At 43.0% G+C, this 16,173-nt stretch overlaps 1 protein-coding gene across 1 annotated transcript in view; it reads right to left on the bottom strand.

Moving 5' to 3' along the window:
* Positions 1-16,173, bottom strand: part of LOC119124466 (PDZ domain-containing RING finger protein 4-like) — a 64,902-nt gene that overhangs the window by 46,052 nt on the left and 2,677 nt on the right. The gene's annotated exons all lie outside the window — the stretch shown is intronic.

The following is a 16,173-nucleotide window of genomic DNA, read 5'->3' as shown; positions in this document are numbered from 1 at the left end:
AAATCTAAAATATCAGGTAATCAAATGGCATCAAAATTGAACTTTATTTGTATTAATTGATACACAATAACTGAATTAAAACTATAATTTCATAAAACATTAAATTAAAAAAATACACAGCTGTATCTATTAATCGTCTACATTTGTGTTATGTGCAGGAATGCAACAAATTGAACATTTAGCCAAAATTTGGTTAGCCAGTCTATGGCGGTTGCATTACCAAATGTTAGCATTAAACTAGCAGACGTTCGTTGATTCTTTCTCTTTCTTTTGGGTGTCAGTTAACCTAAACTGGACGTGACAAACATTTTATTTGAACAAATGTTGGCCATCTGTCAAACCAGAGATGCAGCAACTTTGAGAAACGCAGACACCAAAAACACGTGGTACCATTTCTCACAGCCATACTTTTTAGTACCAGTAAGCCATGCAACCATGAAAGGTGCTTCGCAAATAAAGTTTGAAAGCGACTTTACACGACTGATGACACGAGAAGATGAAAATCCAGTAATATAAAGCAAATGAGGTGTAAAAACAATTCAATATCGCTATCCCCCGGTTGTTAAAAGCCCACGAAAGCAAGACAAAATATTCACAAGGCTATAATCCATAAAGCAGAGAAAGGGTGAGAGGAGACCCGAAGCCTTATGACATCATCTGGCATAAACAGACAAACAAAGCGCTTAACCTTGCCGCGAATAGATTTGCATCCATCGTAATGTGCGGAAGGGACAAAGAAAGGCAGTTATCTCAAAGGAGACAAAAATTCATTAACAGCTTCTTGCAGCAAAGGGGGACAGGATTAACAATCCCTTTATGCCCAAATGTAATTGAAAATATGGCCCATCTCATTTCTCACACAAATGTGATTGGCCGCGCTCCCGCTGCGTTGAGCCTTGTAGCGGCTAAGACGTTAATTCGATTGCAAAACCACCACAGACGCTACAGCGGCCCGGTTACGAGAATGTCAAGTAATTGCATTAGGTTAAATTGCCATGTAAAATAAAGCATTGATTTTTTTTTTTCTTTTATGAGTGGATCCATCTCCAGTGGATGTCGTTTGATGCTTTTGTCTTCAGCTTATGTCACTTTATGTTGTCATTGAAGTATTCAGACTTGTTAGTCACAGTGTTCCAAAAGATGGCAACCTTACAAAAGTTAATCAGTTTTTTGTAATAATGATTAACTCAAATCATTCCACAAAGTTCCACAGTGTCATGCATGTCATCTTTTGGCCAAGTCTCTCACTTCACTCTAGCTCACAGGTATCAAATTCAAGGCCCGGGGAGACAGATACGGCCCGCCACATCATTTTATGTGGCCCGCGAAGACAAATTGTGCATCAAATTCGTGTGTCATTACTAGAATTGCAAATTGTCTTCACTTTTAATAATACCTTTTTTTTTTTAAATATTTGACCAGTTTTTACTCGTAGCTTTTACTGTATATAATATGAGGTGCGCATACATTTAATTGGGTTGACAGTCATAATGGCCCTCCGAAAGAAGCTATGGCTACAATGCGGCCCGCGAAAAAAATGAGTTTGACACCCCTGCCCTAGCTGATCACGACGAATGGTTGTCCAAACTCGCTAGCAATAAGAAAGATGTAGTGAAACGACGCTAATATTAGCAACCGCCATCCAATCCCAATCGATGTGTCTCGCGACATGCCGCCGTCACTACGTCGTCTCGTTAGCAGCCAGAGGTCGCAGTAAGGACGCGCTCATGTATGACACGTGGAGTATATTATATTATTTGATGAGGAATACTCCAGAAATCAATAGTTTGATGCCCAACCACGGCACTCTGAGACAGAATGCTAGGCAGTCACATTTCATTCATCCTTTACATTTCAAGCCAAGAGGACTGCAACTATCATTACTGCAAAGCAAGACATATGATATTTGGAAAATTGGATTTTCCAAAGGCGGACCTCTGTCATAGTGCGTTTGTTTGCTATTTCTGATGTTAAATTATGCCCGTCGGGACTGAATTGCATTTTCTTACATGGCCGACCAGAACGTTTTGGTTGCTGTGGCAATGGCGTGCACCTGCATCGTCTCCACACTAATAGCTTGAGATAGTCGTCATGTCGGAGCCAAAAAGCTTTGAAAGCACATGCGCGAGGTTAAGATGAGTGAGATACTGTAATCACTGGTGGAGATGGGATTTCTTTTTTCCCTTGGGGGGGCTTTGTGTGTGTGTGTGTGGGGGGGGGGTATTTCAGAGTGTCCGCAAAACAAACAATTTTTAGAAACCCCCAAAGAATCTTCACAAAAAGGTAATAAATATTCATCATATGTTGGGATTGTAGGAAGAATGGAAAAATACATTAAAGTCAATTATATGGCCTGGCATATTTCGGGGGGGGGGGGGGGGGGGGGTACCCCCTGGACACAGAACTGATAAACAATCCCAAAGTACATATCAGCACAAAAAAAGCAGTTAAGTCCAAGTCGCGTGATGCATGTGTCGTTCAGCGAGTGGCTCTCAAACGCCCTACATTAAAATCAATACGACTTTAATTAAAGGGGCCGTCAGGTTTTCACAGATATTCTTTTGTCTTTTGTTATGACTTATGACAGCGATCCAAAATTTGCTTCAAGTGGCCATCCAGTGCCAAGGACCTCCATAATGGCGCGCCAAAGAAAATAATGACTCCATTCTAGAATTGTTATGATCGATATTTAATACGCGGAGGGGAATGGCCCTTTGGTTATCCAACCCGCTAAGGTCATTCATTCCGCCGGCCTCGTACCCGTGAGCGGCCATTGTTTCTACCGCCGTGCCTGGCACCGATCGTCAGATAAGCTTTTTACAGGTTTGCCTCTTAAAAAGGAAGAGAGGGGCGACTAAATGGAGAGGGCGGAGTCAGTGAAGCAAAACTGCTTGTGCCCGTATTTATTGGCCCATGAATCAATATGGCTTTTCTTCTCGGAAGATGCCCGGCTGTCATGGAGGGCGAGTATCTATCACTTCCACCTGGAGCCGGGGCGCGGCGGCAAGGTCGCCGGTGATAGCCTCGCACGGCTCGCCGTGTGAGTGAATGAAGGGTACGACGGGCGAGCGATACGACGAGCATCACTCATAAGTCATCTTATACGCGAGCGATGGCAACGGCCCCGATTACAAGCGGTGATTTACCGGATCCTCATCTTAGGCCTCATAAACATCTCGCCTCAAGACGCTGACGCCGCATATGCTGCCTGTTTGGTGTTGATTTTTTGCACCATTGGCTACGGTGGCTGACCGGCAGATCCAGTAACTGCGGGGTGATAAAAAAATAAAAATGTCTCTGCTTCATTAGGCATGCGGCGGTTTTTCAACATCATCCCCATAGCAGACTATGCGAGAGATAGTTCGTAACTCAAGATGGCCGTGGAATCTTTTGAACATGCTCGGAATTATTGCGATAAAATGGCAGGCAGCGTCAGCAATGGGGAAAATAATAGAGTTCCTCGTATTGCCAGCCATTTTCGTGTTGTCTTCCATGACAATATAAGCAATTCTAGGGCCCGATCGATTAATCGGCTAAAAATAATCGACCAATGTTGGACGATTGTTTATTTTATGTACTCTAAGCAATTACAATTCATAAAGCCTGCATAAAGCAGGGCAGGATTTGAACATTGTCGGCCGACATTAGCCATAGCCAAAATTAGGAAAAAAAAAAAAGATCTGAATGTAACATGGCAGGATAATCTGATAAGATTATCTTTGGAGCCATAACCAGAATTGAGGCCCACCTATGAATCAAATTTAAATAATCCATTTGTAATAATGTCTGCCCCTAATAAATGCCTTAATACCTCACTCTATATTTTAGTAATTTTGTTTTGTACCATAGGACACTTTTAATCGTATGATCGGTTTAAAACCAAGTATTCATGACCAAGTAAAAGCATCCTTTCTGTACTGAACACACAGCTTTTATGTATCTCATAACGCCACATCCACTTCAATGTGATGATGACATGCAAATGTATGGCATTTGTTGCTAAATGTCACCATAAAGGCTTTATAAAGCATCATAAAAGACAAACGGCAGTTTGGCTAAAAATGATCCGCGCACATAATATTTAATTGTGAGTGTAAAAGCTGTTGTAGTCATCCATTTCCCGGCGTAAACAACACGCGCTGATGTCGACCGCGTCCGTTTCAACCTACGCTAAGACCGTTTAAGCGAATCATTTATTGCTATTTTTCACTCCTCTGTACAAGCAATTAAAATTTTTGGACTTTGCCCGTATGTGGCGTTTGCTTCTGGGAATTTCCTGGGCTCTCCGAAAAGTCCTTTGGGATCCTCGTCCAATGGCAAAGAATCGTGAGAAATGAAGCATTAAAGATGCTTAAAGGGGAGGAAACTACTTTAAATGCTTCTTCTATATTCAGCAAAAAAAAATCCCACATTTTGGATGTTTATCTGAGAAAATCCAATCCAGACATAAAATATAATAATATTCCACGAAGGCAATTAACCAAAATAAAACCAGTCTTGAGTCACGAGAGGTCACGCCATCGTCTCGCGCGCATAGCATTATGTAAATTAGCCAACTTCAAAAATCACAACAGCTTGCTACTTAATCCCAGTGAACGCCATTTGGGGTGTCGCTTTACACGTCCGTCGAGCGTGCGGTATCTTCAGTAGTGACTAAGCATTCCTGGTGGTGGTTCACTCTTCAACGAATTCACTTGAGCTCATCAAAGAGAGCCAGAACAAACATCACCCGTGCCGTCGTATCGGCTCAGCCGCCGCCGCCACTGTCGTCGCCGCCACCGCTTCCTGCGCCTGGCGCTGTAATTAACTGTCAAGTCGATCCTGAGGAGAGGCCTCGGTGTCAGAGTGTCAGGATGCTTAATTAGGAACCTTGGAGGTGTTTGAAGGGAACAAAGAGCGACTCACCCTGGCAACAACCGCCACGCGCTGAAACACTGCCTCTGATTAACTTCAATTAACTAAGCCGTGGGAGATAACCCTGTGTTTTTCTATGCTAATGCGCTCCCTTAGCTAACGGATAATAGAGACCTCGGACCTTTTCCAGGAGGACCGGCGTGAAGCTACAAATAGGAAATCAAAGTGCGGGCTGGTATTTGTTTCTTTGGTAGAGAAAGGAAGCGTGGGCCTGCGATAGCATCAGTAATGATATTATATACATATCTGTCAATGATATCACTTAATTACACAGACACCAAACACTGCCCGCTAGCCGTTATCTGGCCCAACATCAGCGAGGCAGGACTGCAATCAAAAGAAAATAGCTCATATTTCGACACCTTCCATTTCCTTAGTTCACATTTCCCCCCCCCCGCACCCTATTCTTTATACCTTGGGGGCGGTCATATTCTATCAAAGTGCCTGTTTCTTCTCATGCCTCAGACTATTTCCCCTCCTTGTTCCCCCTCTTTCAACATCAATCCCAATTTTCTCGCCGTTCAAGCAGCACAGTAATGAAATACGGAGTGTGTGTACGTGTGTGTATTAGTTGATGTCGCAGCCCTGCCGCCTGATCGCGGGCTACTGTACAAAACAGGAAGGATCCAGTGGCAGAGCTAGGATTTTTTTTTTTCTTTGGGGGGGGGGGGGTCTGCAAAAACCCCCAAATTCTTCACAAAATGCTGATAAAGACTCCCAAAAATCAATTATCTGGACTGGCACCTGGGGGGTCCAAGCATATTTCAAGGGGGGTCCATTGCCCTTGTGACCCACCCACTAGCTCCGCCAGAGGAAGGATCACCACCAAAGCTCTCCTGACCCCACCCAGGAGACCACCCTCCACCAACAAAGGCCCTGAAGCACTAAGAGAGACCATTCGAAGAGACGTACATCACATTGAATCTAAAAATGTCTATGTTCAAATAAGAAAAAAACCTTAAAAAAAAAACTTGTAGGTGCATTGCCTTCACATGGCTTCCCCCTTTTTTGGAAATGAAAGCAATCTCATTCCCGAGTGGAGAAGCTCATCGCCCTCCCATTCAGAGTCCATCTCGGCATCGGGGGGAAAAAAAGCAGCCGGACAAACGGCATATTGGTCTCCTCCGCCGTGGCAGCCCTAAAGTAATCAAGTCCACGGTCTAACCTTCCTGCTCGTACGCCCACTTCGCCCAAGCCCCTGCACCACCACCACCACGCAGGCAGATAGGGTGCTCCTCCATGGCAACCGGCAGCAATCTCATTTATACCGAATGAAAGGTCTCCTCCACTCATGAAAATGGGATTTAGAATTAAATGAATAAATGGACAGGTGGACTGGGGATGCAAAGTCTGGAATCTTGCATGAGGGACTGATTTGATTGACGTTGTTATTATTATTGACTCTAAAGCCGACATAAAAAAAGGTTTCAATTAGAGTTGAGAGGAATCTGTGTGAGTCAACTAATAGAAAAAGCAGCCGTTTTCATTTTCCTGCACTTTTCATTTTGGTACTTGGAACATTAGCATCCCAAAAAAACAGGAGGACATAAAGCCTTGTTTTAGTGTGTATTAAAATGCAGACAGGCTGCATTTTGAGAAAATATGATAATTGAAGCGCAACAACCTCATCGAGTGTCGCATTCATTTACAACAAGCAAAACAAAAACACATTAAAAGATTAGCCCGTGTTCCAGCTTCGACAGTTATTGTTTTGTTTGCGGCATTGTCAAGTTTACGCTTTTTCTCAAAATAGTTTGGACTCCAGTCAAGTTTATCCTTAAGTTCCTTGTCGCTTAACTGATTGCTAGCATTTTTGCTCATGTTTTAGCTAACTGTTGCCCAATTGTAATCAGCAATCGTCTTCATGGTAACGTTTTGGACACAGTACAAATCCTGACTGTTTCAGCATAAAGTGGACGTGTCCGAACTGATTCCGTTTTAGCAAAGTCTTTTTTTCACAGACTACCGCAGGATTAGCTTTAGTGGGGGCCGCTAACTTTTTGAAACTGACAGCTACTTCTTTGGTATTGGGCTAACACACCAAATTTGCTCAAATCATCTTTAATTTAAATGCCAACTTTATGTCATAACCTATTTGAATTTATGATTTCTCTCTTTTGAGCAAACTACTAATTGCGCTACAGCTATGGTATGTATGTTTGTGACTGCGAAACTGTTCAGAAATGAAGAACGGCAGCCATTTTCCTGGAATCTTAGAAGACAATGACAACCAGCTAGAGCACAGGTCATGGTTAGCGAAGCTATTTGTTTTGGACTCTCAGAGGACACCTTAATGTCTACAGTCTGGTATGACGATCCTGCTCGACATGCACAACAAGGCCTCCCATTCATATACATAAAGGGCAACCCAATGACATGCTCATTGTACGGACGAGACGTATTTCTGCCGAGATTCCTCGAGAGTTTGAATTGGCGAGCGCTTGAACACAGCTCGGCGTGATGAAACGGCGGTCCGAGCGCCGTCCGGTCGCTATCTCAGGTGAAGCCTCCAGACGACTGAAAACGAAGCTAATTAAGGGCTACTCGCTTGAAAGGGAGTCGGAAGATTCGATGGTACGGTAATGAGGTGACAAGATATGTGCATTTGTAATGAAGCTAACGTTTCAAGGATAATTGGATCATTTAAAAAAAAAAAAAACGTGCGTGGGGTGGGGGGGGGCACGGGGAAAAGAATTCCTTTTTATTCTCCGGCATGGACTAAAAAGAAGGACTGACAGAATCATTCTTTACATTGATTTCAGAGGACACGTAAAAGGAATGGCTTCCATCAACGGTACAGAGGGCGAACAAAGACTTTTCAACGGCGGAGCCTACGAGCAGAGATAAATGCTTGACTGAAGGCTATTCTCCCGGCTGTAAGACCCTAATGATCTGCAGCCGTCACGCCGCCATATCTCTTGTGCTACATGAGGCCCAGTGACATACACAACGCCTCGCTCCATCGCTCAGATCATAGCCATATTTCGTGCGGCCGCTGGTTCTCTGCAGGTCACTATTATGGTGCCACGGCAGGGGGGGAAAAAAAAAAAAAAAGGCACTCTGTCGAGCGCAGATCTCAGTCAAAATGTAAGGATTGATATGCCAAAAATAATTTTTTTCCATAAACATGTTTGACGTAATGCTAAAGGCTAGCAAGAAAGTATCGCAATGCGTTTATTCCCATGTGCACCAAAATGTAATTGGCCCTGGCAAAGTTTTATGGAAAACAGAAGCGTAATATTGGGGGGGGGGGGGGGCTATCTATCTTCTTACCTCTGACTTACTGGAGTTTTCTATTTTGTAGCATTTCTGCAAACACATTGATCAAGCCAGCGCACTGTAATGACGGCGGCCCGCGATAGCATCAACATTAATGCGGGGCGATTTAATCGACCCAAAGAGGATTAATTATGTTTATCTTTTAATCCGCAAAATGGAGCGGTGTGCATGCCTCTTAGTCAACGGCAGCAACACTCCGGGGCCTCCGCTTCTGTCAATAACAAGCAGGGTGAGCACTTTGTCAAACAGTGAACAGCAAAATGAGCTCCCGGTGTCACGGCTTTTTAACCGCTAGCACCTTTGCTCTCCCTTCGCGCTAGGAATGTGCAGCGAGCCACTGCGGGAGAGCGAATTAGACTTGCAATTACCGCCGCTATCATTAAGAAAAAAAAAAAAAATGCAGAGGATATCAAATGAAATCCAAATAGGAACGTTAACCACAACCTTCAGCAAAAGCATCCTTATTAGCGCCTCATGCTCTTTCCTCTCGTACGAGCCGGCAGTGGTCATTAAAAACATATCCATCTCAATTAGGCGGTGCATTAAGACGATCCAGCGCGAGGTATTTCGTATTCCTACATCTCTTTCCAGACGCACGACAAAAACCTGGCGAGGGAAGGTAATGAGCCCGGCGCTCCGCAGATGGTAAATAGCCTCGAACTGCCTCTGATAGCCTAATTAAAAAGGAATCCAACATCACATCCGTATCGATTATTTTGCTTCCGTGTGGCGCCAGATGCAGGAAAACATCCATAGTTGCTGACTTGTTTCTAGTATGAGAGGGCAAGGGTTATATTCTCGCTGCTTTGTTAGCGGGATCGCCTAGAAACGATGACCGTACTGGGAAACTTATTTTAACTTTTGCAACAGACAAATGCAGATTTCAGCTGCATCTACTAAATGGAACCGTTTGGCCTTTCAACGCAACAATCACACAAGTCAGACATGGTGGAGTTCTATTCAGGTTTTATGCTAGTAACCTAGCGCCACGTCATGTGCTAGCTTGACAACCAATCAAAACGTAGCACCATGTTGGTAAGCGCAGTTTCTCAATGATTTACTTTGTGGTTCAAGATTGTCACGATACTTTGTTGCATAATAAACACAACAGGTTGAGCAAATTGACAATTATGGTATCTTTTCACCGAACTAAATCAAACTGAGACTCTTTTGAAGTTAGCTATCAAAATTAGCCATTATACAACGAATTATGCTAATTCCATGTAAAAAAAAAATTTCAATTTAACGGTTAGATGACTGAGCTTGTCATTTATCAAAAAACAAAAATGTACCAGTAGAGGGAGCCAACATACTTTGAAAAATCCTCAACAAGCTAAGGACTGCAAAAACATCCAAATTAAAACAGTTGATCATGATATGTTTTCAACAATCCAACTTCCATGACCAGTTTCGGGGTTTCGCCACATTGGCTTCAGGGCATCTCTCAGTAATGACAAGCCCTCCAACGTCTCCATCCCCATGGAAGAAGTCATCCGTCAGCTTACGACAGCGTGCAAAAGTGGCTGACGTGCCATCGCTGCGAGTGATGGATGGTGCTTATCGTTGCTCTTGCCACCCTCCTTTTATCTGCCCGGGCTGGCCCGTCCCTCTGGGCTCACCCATAATCAAGCAGACCACCCTCTAAACTTCAACGAGAGCTCCTGCCCAAACCTCCACTCAAACTTAATGACAGATAAGAAATTGTTTGTGTAATATAGTGCCTGGCATGCCTTTGTGAAAAAATATCCGGTTTCCATGCCAACGGAGTGGATCTTATTCCGTCTTTTCTTTGATAGATAAATATCTCTGTGATTGATTTGATTGTTTCGTTCACCTTGGCAGGAAAAAGCACTGAGCTAGAAGTGGTATATCCTGTCATATCCTGATGAAATAGTGCATGGTCTCAATCTTCTTGAGGAGCAAGATGACCTTGGATGATTTCTGACGAGTCGCAAGCAGTATTTTGTCATTTCGAGGAAACACACATAGAGAGCTGTTGATTAGCGCATTGCTCTGGTTGCAAAAAAATGACCTATTTTGCTACGATGCCACTTAAGTTAGCTCTTTAGCAAACGTTTACCAACAACTCAGAACACAATTATACAAAAGTATGGAACAAATTTGATGTAGGCATTTTTTGACATGTATAAAACGTTTGCTTGGGATGTCAAAGTCATTTAAAAAACATATTAGCTTGCTGTTTTTGAATAATAGGCTTGCTACCCATGTCACTGTCCAAAGAGCTCGTCTGCGCCATTAATCCAAGACCGAGAAAAGTCAATTACGTAATTAGCCATGAGCTCAATGATCATGTTCATTAAGGTCTGAGTTTCCACCTCAGCTATCTTTAATCAGCTTACATTTCGAAACGTAAAGAACGGCTTTGAAGTAGTTTATCAACTGATACACAAGTGAGCGCTCATCTCGGAAAACAGTCGGTCGGCCGTTGAACTAATGTCATTTCCTCAACAAAGCTCGCCCGAGCTCGGTCGCGGCTTACTGTAGCCTAATAAAACCTTAAGTGAGCAAAAATGTCTTTCATAAAGCGTGTCGGTTCAACGGCTTTATTATTCTGCTGCTGACCGATGTTCAAGCGGGCACACTTTCATTGGCACTCAGTCAAAGTCTCTCATCACATGGCCAGTAAAACTTTACATGCTCCATGAAATCAATGTGTGATGATTTTTTTTTTTCTAAATGAATTATGGATAAGTACATAGTTTGTTGAAACTATTTCCGTCTCTTTGCTGCTATATTTTAATACAACTGGAATATAATGAAAATAATTATGATTTCTTGACAGCAGAATAAAATCTCGTTTCTTGAAGAATATTTAGCAAATATTGCTTACCTCGGCCAAAAGGTTGCGTTGCGACCGGAACGATAGATCAGAAGCGTTATCAATAAATAATTACATTTAAATGTCTCATAATGAGTCAAGTTTGCTGACTGGGCCGACGTTTATGACCTCAGATGAAGCTGCACGCACAAAGCATCCATAATCCAGAATGTCATAAAAAACTGGCCCCTTAATGGCTCTCAGCGGTACGACTGCCATGAGAGCAGCGTCCTCCATTATACACTGACGACATCTACAAATATACGTAAACATAGATATTTGCTTTTACAGTTTTTAATCAAATAAATAAATGAATAATAATAAATAAATCATTTTTAAAAAGCCTTTTTATAACGTTATTAGTTTCACACTTGAGACAGATCATCTTTACCCGATTGGAATATATTGTATGTAAGAAACCCCCCAAAAAAAGCTATAAATATCATTTTAACTCAACCAAGTGTTTTTGTGCCTCATGCTTCCAGAACTTTGACATGAAGCCAAGTACAAAAACACATCCTGTTGAATCCAAATGTGTTTGACACAAAGGTGACGGGAAAACATTCCTCCAGGTACGCTGGCCTCTTATCTACACGGTTGCCTTCTTAATTATTCATTGAGGTGTGTGTGTGTGTGTGTGTGAGTCTGAGACGCTGACAACTGAGTATTTTTCTGAACTGATGTGTGCGATAAGACGTGCAGCAGGTGCGGCGCCGCCGCTGCACAGCAGGAGTCCGCACGAGCGGCACCAAACCCGACAAGGGCAAACACACACATTCATTGTCACGCAAACGCACACACGGTGGGTGAGGTGTGTCATAAAACACAGGGGAGTCGCTTCACATAGGCAACGTCGGAGAGGAAAATGAAAAGGAGTGACTGAAGCCCGAGTGCGCCACGCTCGCTACGGGAACATCAGGTGTTGTCTTCCGTCGGGAGCTCCGCTTGACAGGCCGAGTACATTCTGTCACCTCTTGACATTATCAAAAAAATATGATGCTACCTTGACTCAAGTAGGAAAATCTGAAAACATTCCATTTTGATTCAAAATAGGAGAACATAGTTGACCCCCCTCAACGTTGGTTTTTGGAAAACGCCGTGTGGTCTCGTAAGCGTGTATAAAAGTTAGCTTTTAAAACGCGCAGCTTTGAAAACTTTTCAAAAGGTTATTGCTGACGGACAAGCTCCAATGGAGAAAACATAAAACTATAAACCCATAAAAGCCTCACTTCTCTCCACAACAGAGATAAAGCGGCTGGGGGTGGCTTTGGGGAGATATCCGGCAACACTCCAGAGGCTCGGTTAACCTTTAGGAAACAAAGCAATGTCTGCAGAAGCGTGATTAGGGCAGGGAACATCATACTACCTGACATATCCCTTCCTGTAATAACAGGTCCCCCCCCAAATTTATGAACACCATAGAAACTCACGACAGTGTGATAAGGTCACATCTCCGACCGTAAATCCAACCAGAACCTGGTTTGTGAGGTTGACAGAATCCATCATCTACATTTTATGTTCTTTTCAAAACAATTACAAGAGAAAAATATGGCATTTCTCACACTTTTTATAGTTGGCGAGAAAGGTTAATTTGTTTGTTATTGTGACAGATAGGGGGATTTTTTTTGGAGTCTCAAGTTTAGGAGTCTTATTTCCAGTTTAATCGGAAGCCACTGACATCTTTTAAATGGGGTACCACAGGTGTCTATTCTAGGTCCTTTATACTTTGTAGTTTAATAAGACGCGAAAATAAAATTGTAACGTAGCAATTGAAGATTACCTCAGTGATTATAATTCAGATTTTTTTTTACCTGGGTGCCACTCTCGGTGACAGGGAGTGGGATGAAAAGATATGTTGAATAATAACACGGCTTTCAGAGACTTAACACAGAGTAATGAAAAGGGACGCGCAGATCAGGAGACAAAACTAATTCTGCCACGGCTCCTTGGCTTCAGAGATGCGCAGCAGTGTTCCCCACAGACACAGATTATTTTTAATGCTTTCTCATCTGCTGATGAAACCATCCACTTTCCAAGCGCAGCCGGTCCGAATTGAGCATGTTAAGCACACGTGCTATCGGTACTTGTGGAGAACGTCGATACCGGCTACTGATACTTAAATCTGACATCCTCACCAGTAGTTGGCGGTATAGTATGTCAGCTTGACATAATCAATTGCTACAGAGGTTTTTGTTTACAATTTTTAGTCATTGTGCTAATTGAAATTTTATATATCAAAAATACTCGCGGTATCGGTACTCGGTGAGTACTCCAAGAGTGAATACGACAAATAAAAGGATAACATTCTAACTTTGTCAGCAAACAAAATCTATTCCGTCTTTGTTACTTTCAATTTTATTGTCGTGTTTATCTGAGAAATGGTGGCACAGCTTCACTCTCAAAGTATTTGAGTCCAACAGACTCATTTTTCCTCCTTTGCTTCAAAATGGCGTCGACTCCCCCTGTTTGAACAAACGCTATACAAAATTATTCTCATTCCTAATATGAATATGTGAAAGATAGTCATGGACTCGTCCAGACAGCGGGCATCCATCAGCGGCGAGACTCTGCTGACACGTAAACGCGCCGAGTTTGTCTCGGATCACGTCGAGGACTGCCGGCTTTCGCCTAAGGCGCATCAATCAGTAGGCTACCCAGAATCGGATCCTCACAAAATCTCCCCCATCAGACGTCAGCTGAAGAACCCAGCGGACCCAGAGGAGAGCATCCCGGAGACGAGTGCTCTACACAGAGTAAACAGACTCGTAAAAATCCACATAGAAGAGCCAATTATGCCAGGAACCTGACATCTTGTCGTAAAATCTACAGCAGGTCGTAACTATCGGACAGAGCGTGAAATACAACCAGTTGTTATCGCCGCCCATTTGTGGCGATTAAAAGCCACCCCGGAGACGCGCGGTGCCGGGTAAGGAGGGTATTGCGAATGGCTCGCCTCATCATGTGGCACAGCTTCGGGAGACCACCGCAGGGATTGGCCAGCGCCAGGCGAGCCGCCGTGCAAACGGCTGATTTATCACCGGCCGTCCGCAGCTAATGCACAGGGCTCTCCAGGTTGGCCCACATTAATAGAAACCTTCTTTATTATCACCCATACTGGCACCCAAGACTGAGCAGCTTTGTATTATTCATAAGATCCCCCACATTTCCTCATCCAAACATGAGACATTATGCAGAGTGCAAATGCAGGTCTGATTCATGGCCTTTTTGGTGTATACAAACATGCACAATGATAAGATGGAGGGATCTTTGAGATCGCTTTAAAATGCAGAGGGAAAGAAGAAAATATGAAGGGTGGGGGGGTTGATACACACGGGGTATAAAAATGCGATGAAACCAAAATGATGAATCACGCTGGCTCGTCCTGGAAAAGGTAGCTAAGTCAAGACAAAGAGAATTCCATATGATGGAATCGTTTTCTTCACGCGTTTGCCACCCGCAAATAAACAAAAAAATCATATTTAAAATTCCCCGAATTGTTGTCATCAGTAAGCAGAGAGCGGCTCTGTCAGGCGCTATTGATTCCGCTGTGCGGCAGCACTCAGCCGCTATTTGTAGTGATGAGGAAAGACAATGGCAGCCAAATCATCGCCGGCATTCATTAAGAGGGCAAGGAGGAGGAAACCAACGAGCGAGAGTCTATTGAAAGTTAATCAACAGCTGCTGCAGACTAATGGGAGGAAAGCGAATTTGTCTCGTGTATCTCCCACGGGCTCGATAGGGCCGACGGAAGCTTTTTCAACAAGTAGAAATCATTGTTTGCCCATCCAGAGTCCAAATTGCGGACGCAAGCATTTGTTGATCCAACCCGTCCGCTAGCGTGGTTATGTTAGGCACCAGGGATGAGAATTGGCTCGATGAGATTACGTAAAGCAAATGAAGTGTGACTGATTTCATTTCGACAAAGCGGGAAAGCAGAAGGGGTGATTGTTTTACGGCCTTAACTGACTTTGATCGCAAAAAAGAACAAATATACGTGGGAGGAAATTTTATAACGGAAATGTAGCTAACCACACAGCTAACTAGCATCTTAAAATTCGTTTTTTGTGTTTGCCAACAGTCTGAATGCCCTGTACACTGCCTCTTACTGGTCAGTTTTGGTACTACAACACAGTAAATGCACACGAGTCTCATTTTAAAAATTGGTAAAGAATGTGTATGCCGCATTATGTAGCATGATACAATAAGACAGTGGGAAGATTTAACTTTTATCAATATGAAAGTAGAGTGTTTTCTTTTGAAAGCCCCCCAAAGCCAGCGGCCAAAGGTTATTAAACGCTACAAGAAGATGCAGACCAGCACAGTTTGCACTTAACAAGACCCAAAGGAAGCATCTATAATTATAAAATTGTCTGGTGGAGGAGAAAGGGAGAGTGGGGCTGGAAGGAAAGAAGAGCAAAACAAATAAAAGGAGAATGATTAAGCTTGGCATTTTACTGTTCACCATATGAGAAATTTTCATTGGAGCTTTATTAACTTGCTTGTTTGAGATCCTTGCCGGCTCCCTTATTACTTTATGTATATGTTTATGCGCAGCATTGTCATCAAGGGTGTCATCAAATGGTGAGTAGTTTTTGTTACTCTTTCAATCTTGAGCAGTTTTATTATACAGCGGTTCAGCACATTTTATACTTGTCTGACGGTTATATAACGCTTTTCCTCATTATGGCTGCCGGTCAGCCCGAATCTCTCTCAGTTGGCTTTAGGCAAAGGCGGGGTACACCCTGCAACATTTATTTATTTATTTGTTTTCATTTATTCTCATTTAATTTATTTATTTATTTTTTATTTATACAACTATGCATCCATCCACCTTGCAACCTGTTTGTAAAAGAGGCAGTGCGTTATCCATAGTGTGGTTTTTCTGCCATCTGCTGGACAAATGGCATCATTACACTTTCTACATTCTAGCCAGATCGCAGTGGGCGTGAGAGACGAGTACTATCCAACAGATTCAAGCGCGCCTGCATCCCAAACTACACTTTTGCCACTTAATATTCTACTCAAATTTAATTTGAGAGTAAAAACTTCATGCTTGAAAGCCGGATTTAATCGAGGCCAGATACTTTGAGCTGTTGAGAGTATGAAAAATGTCACCGCGCCATAAAGGAACCTGGTAAGTG

The sequence above is a fragment of the Syngnathus acus genome, chromosome 6 (assembly GCF_901709675.1).
Source record: "Syngnathus acus chromosome 6, fSynAcu1.2, whole genome shotgun sequence".
Classification (NCBI taxonomy): Eukaryota; Metazoa; Chordata; class Actinopteri; order Syngnathiformes; family Syngnathidae; genus Syngnathus; species Syngnathus acus.
The sequence above is the reverse complement of the archived record's forward strand: the minus strand, read 5'-3'. Positions and strand labels throughout refer to the sequence as shown.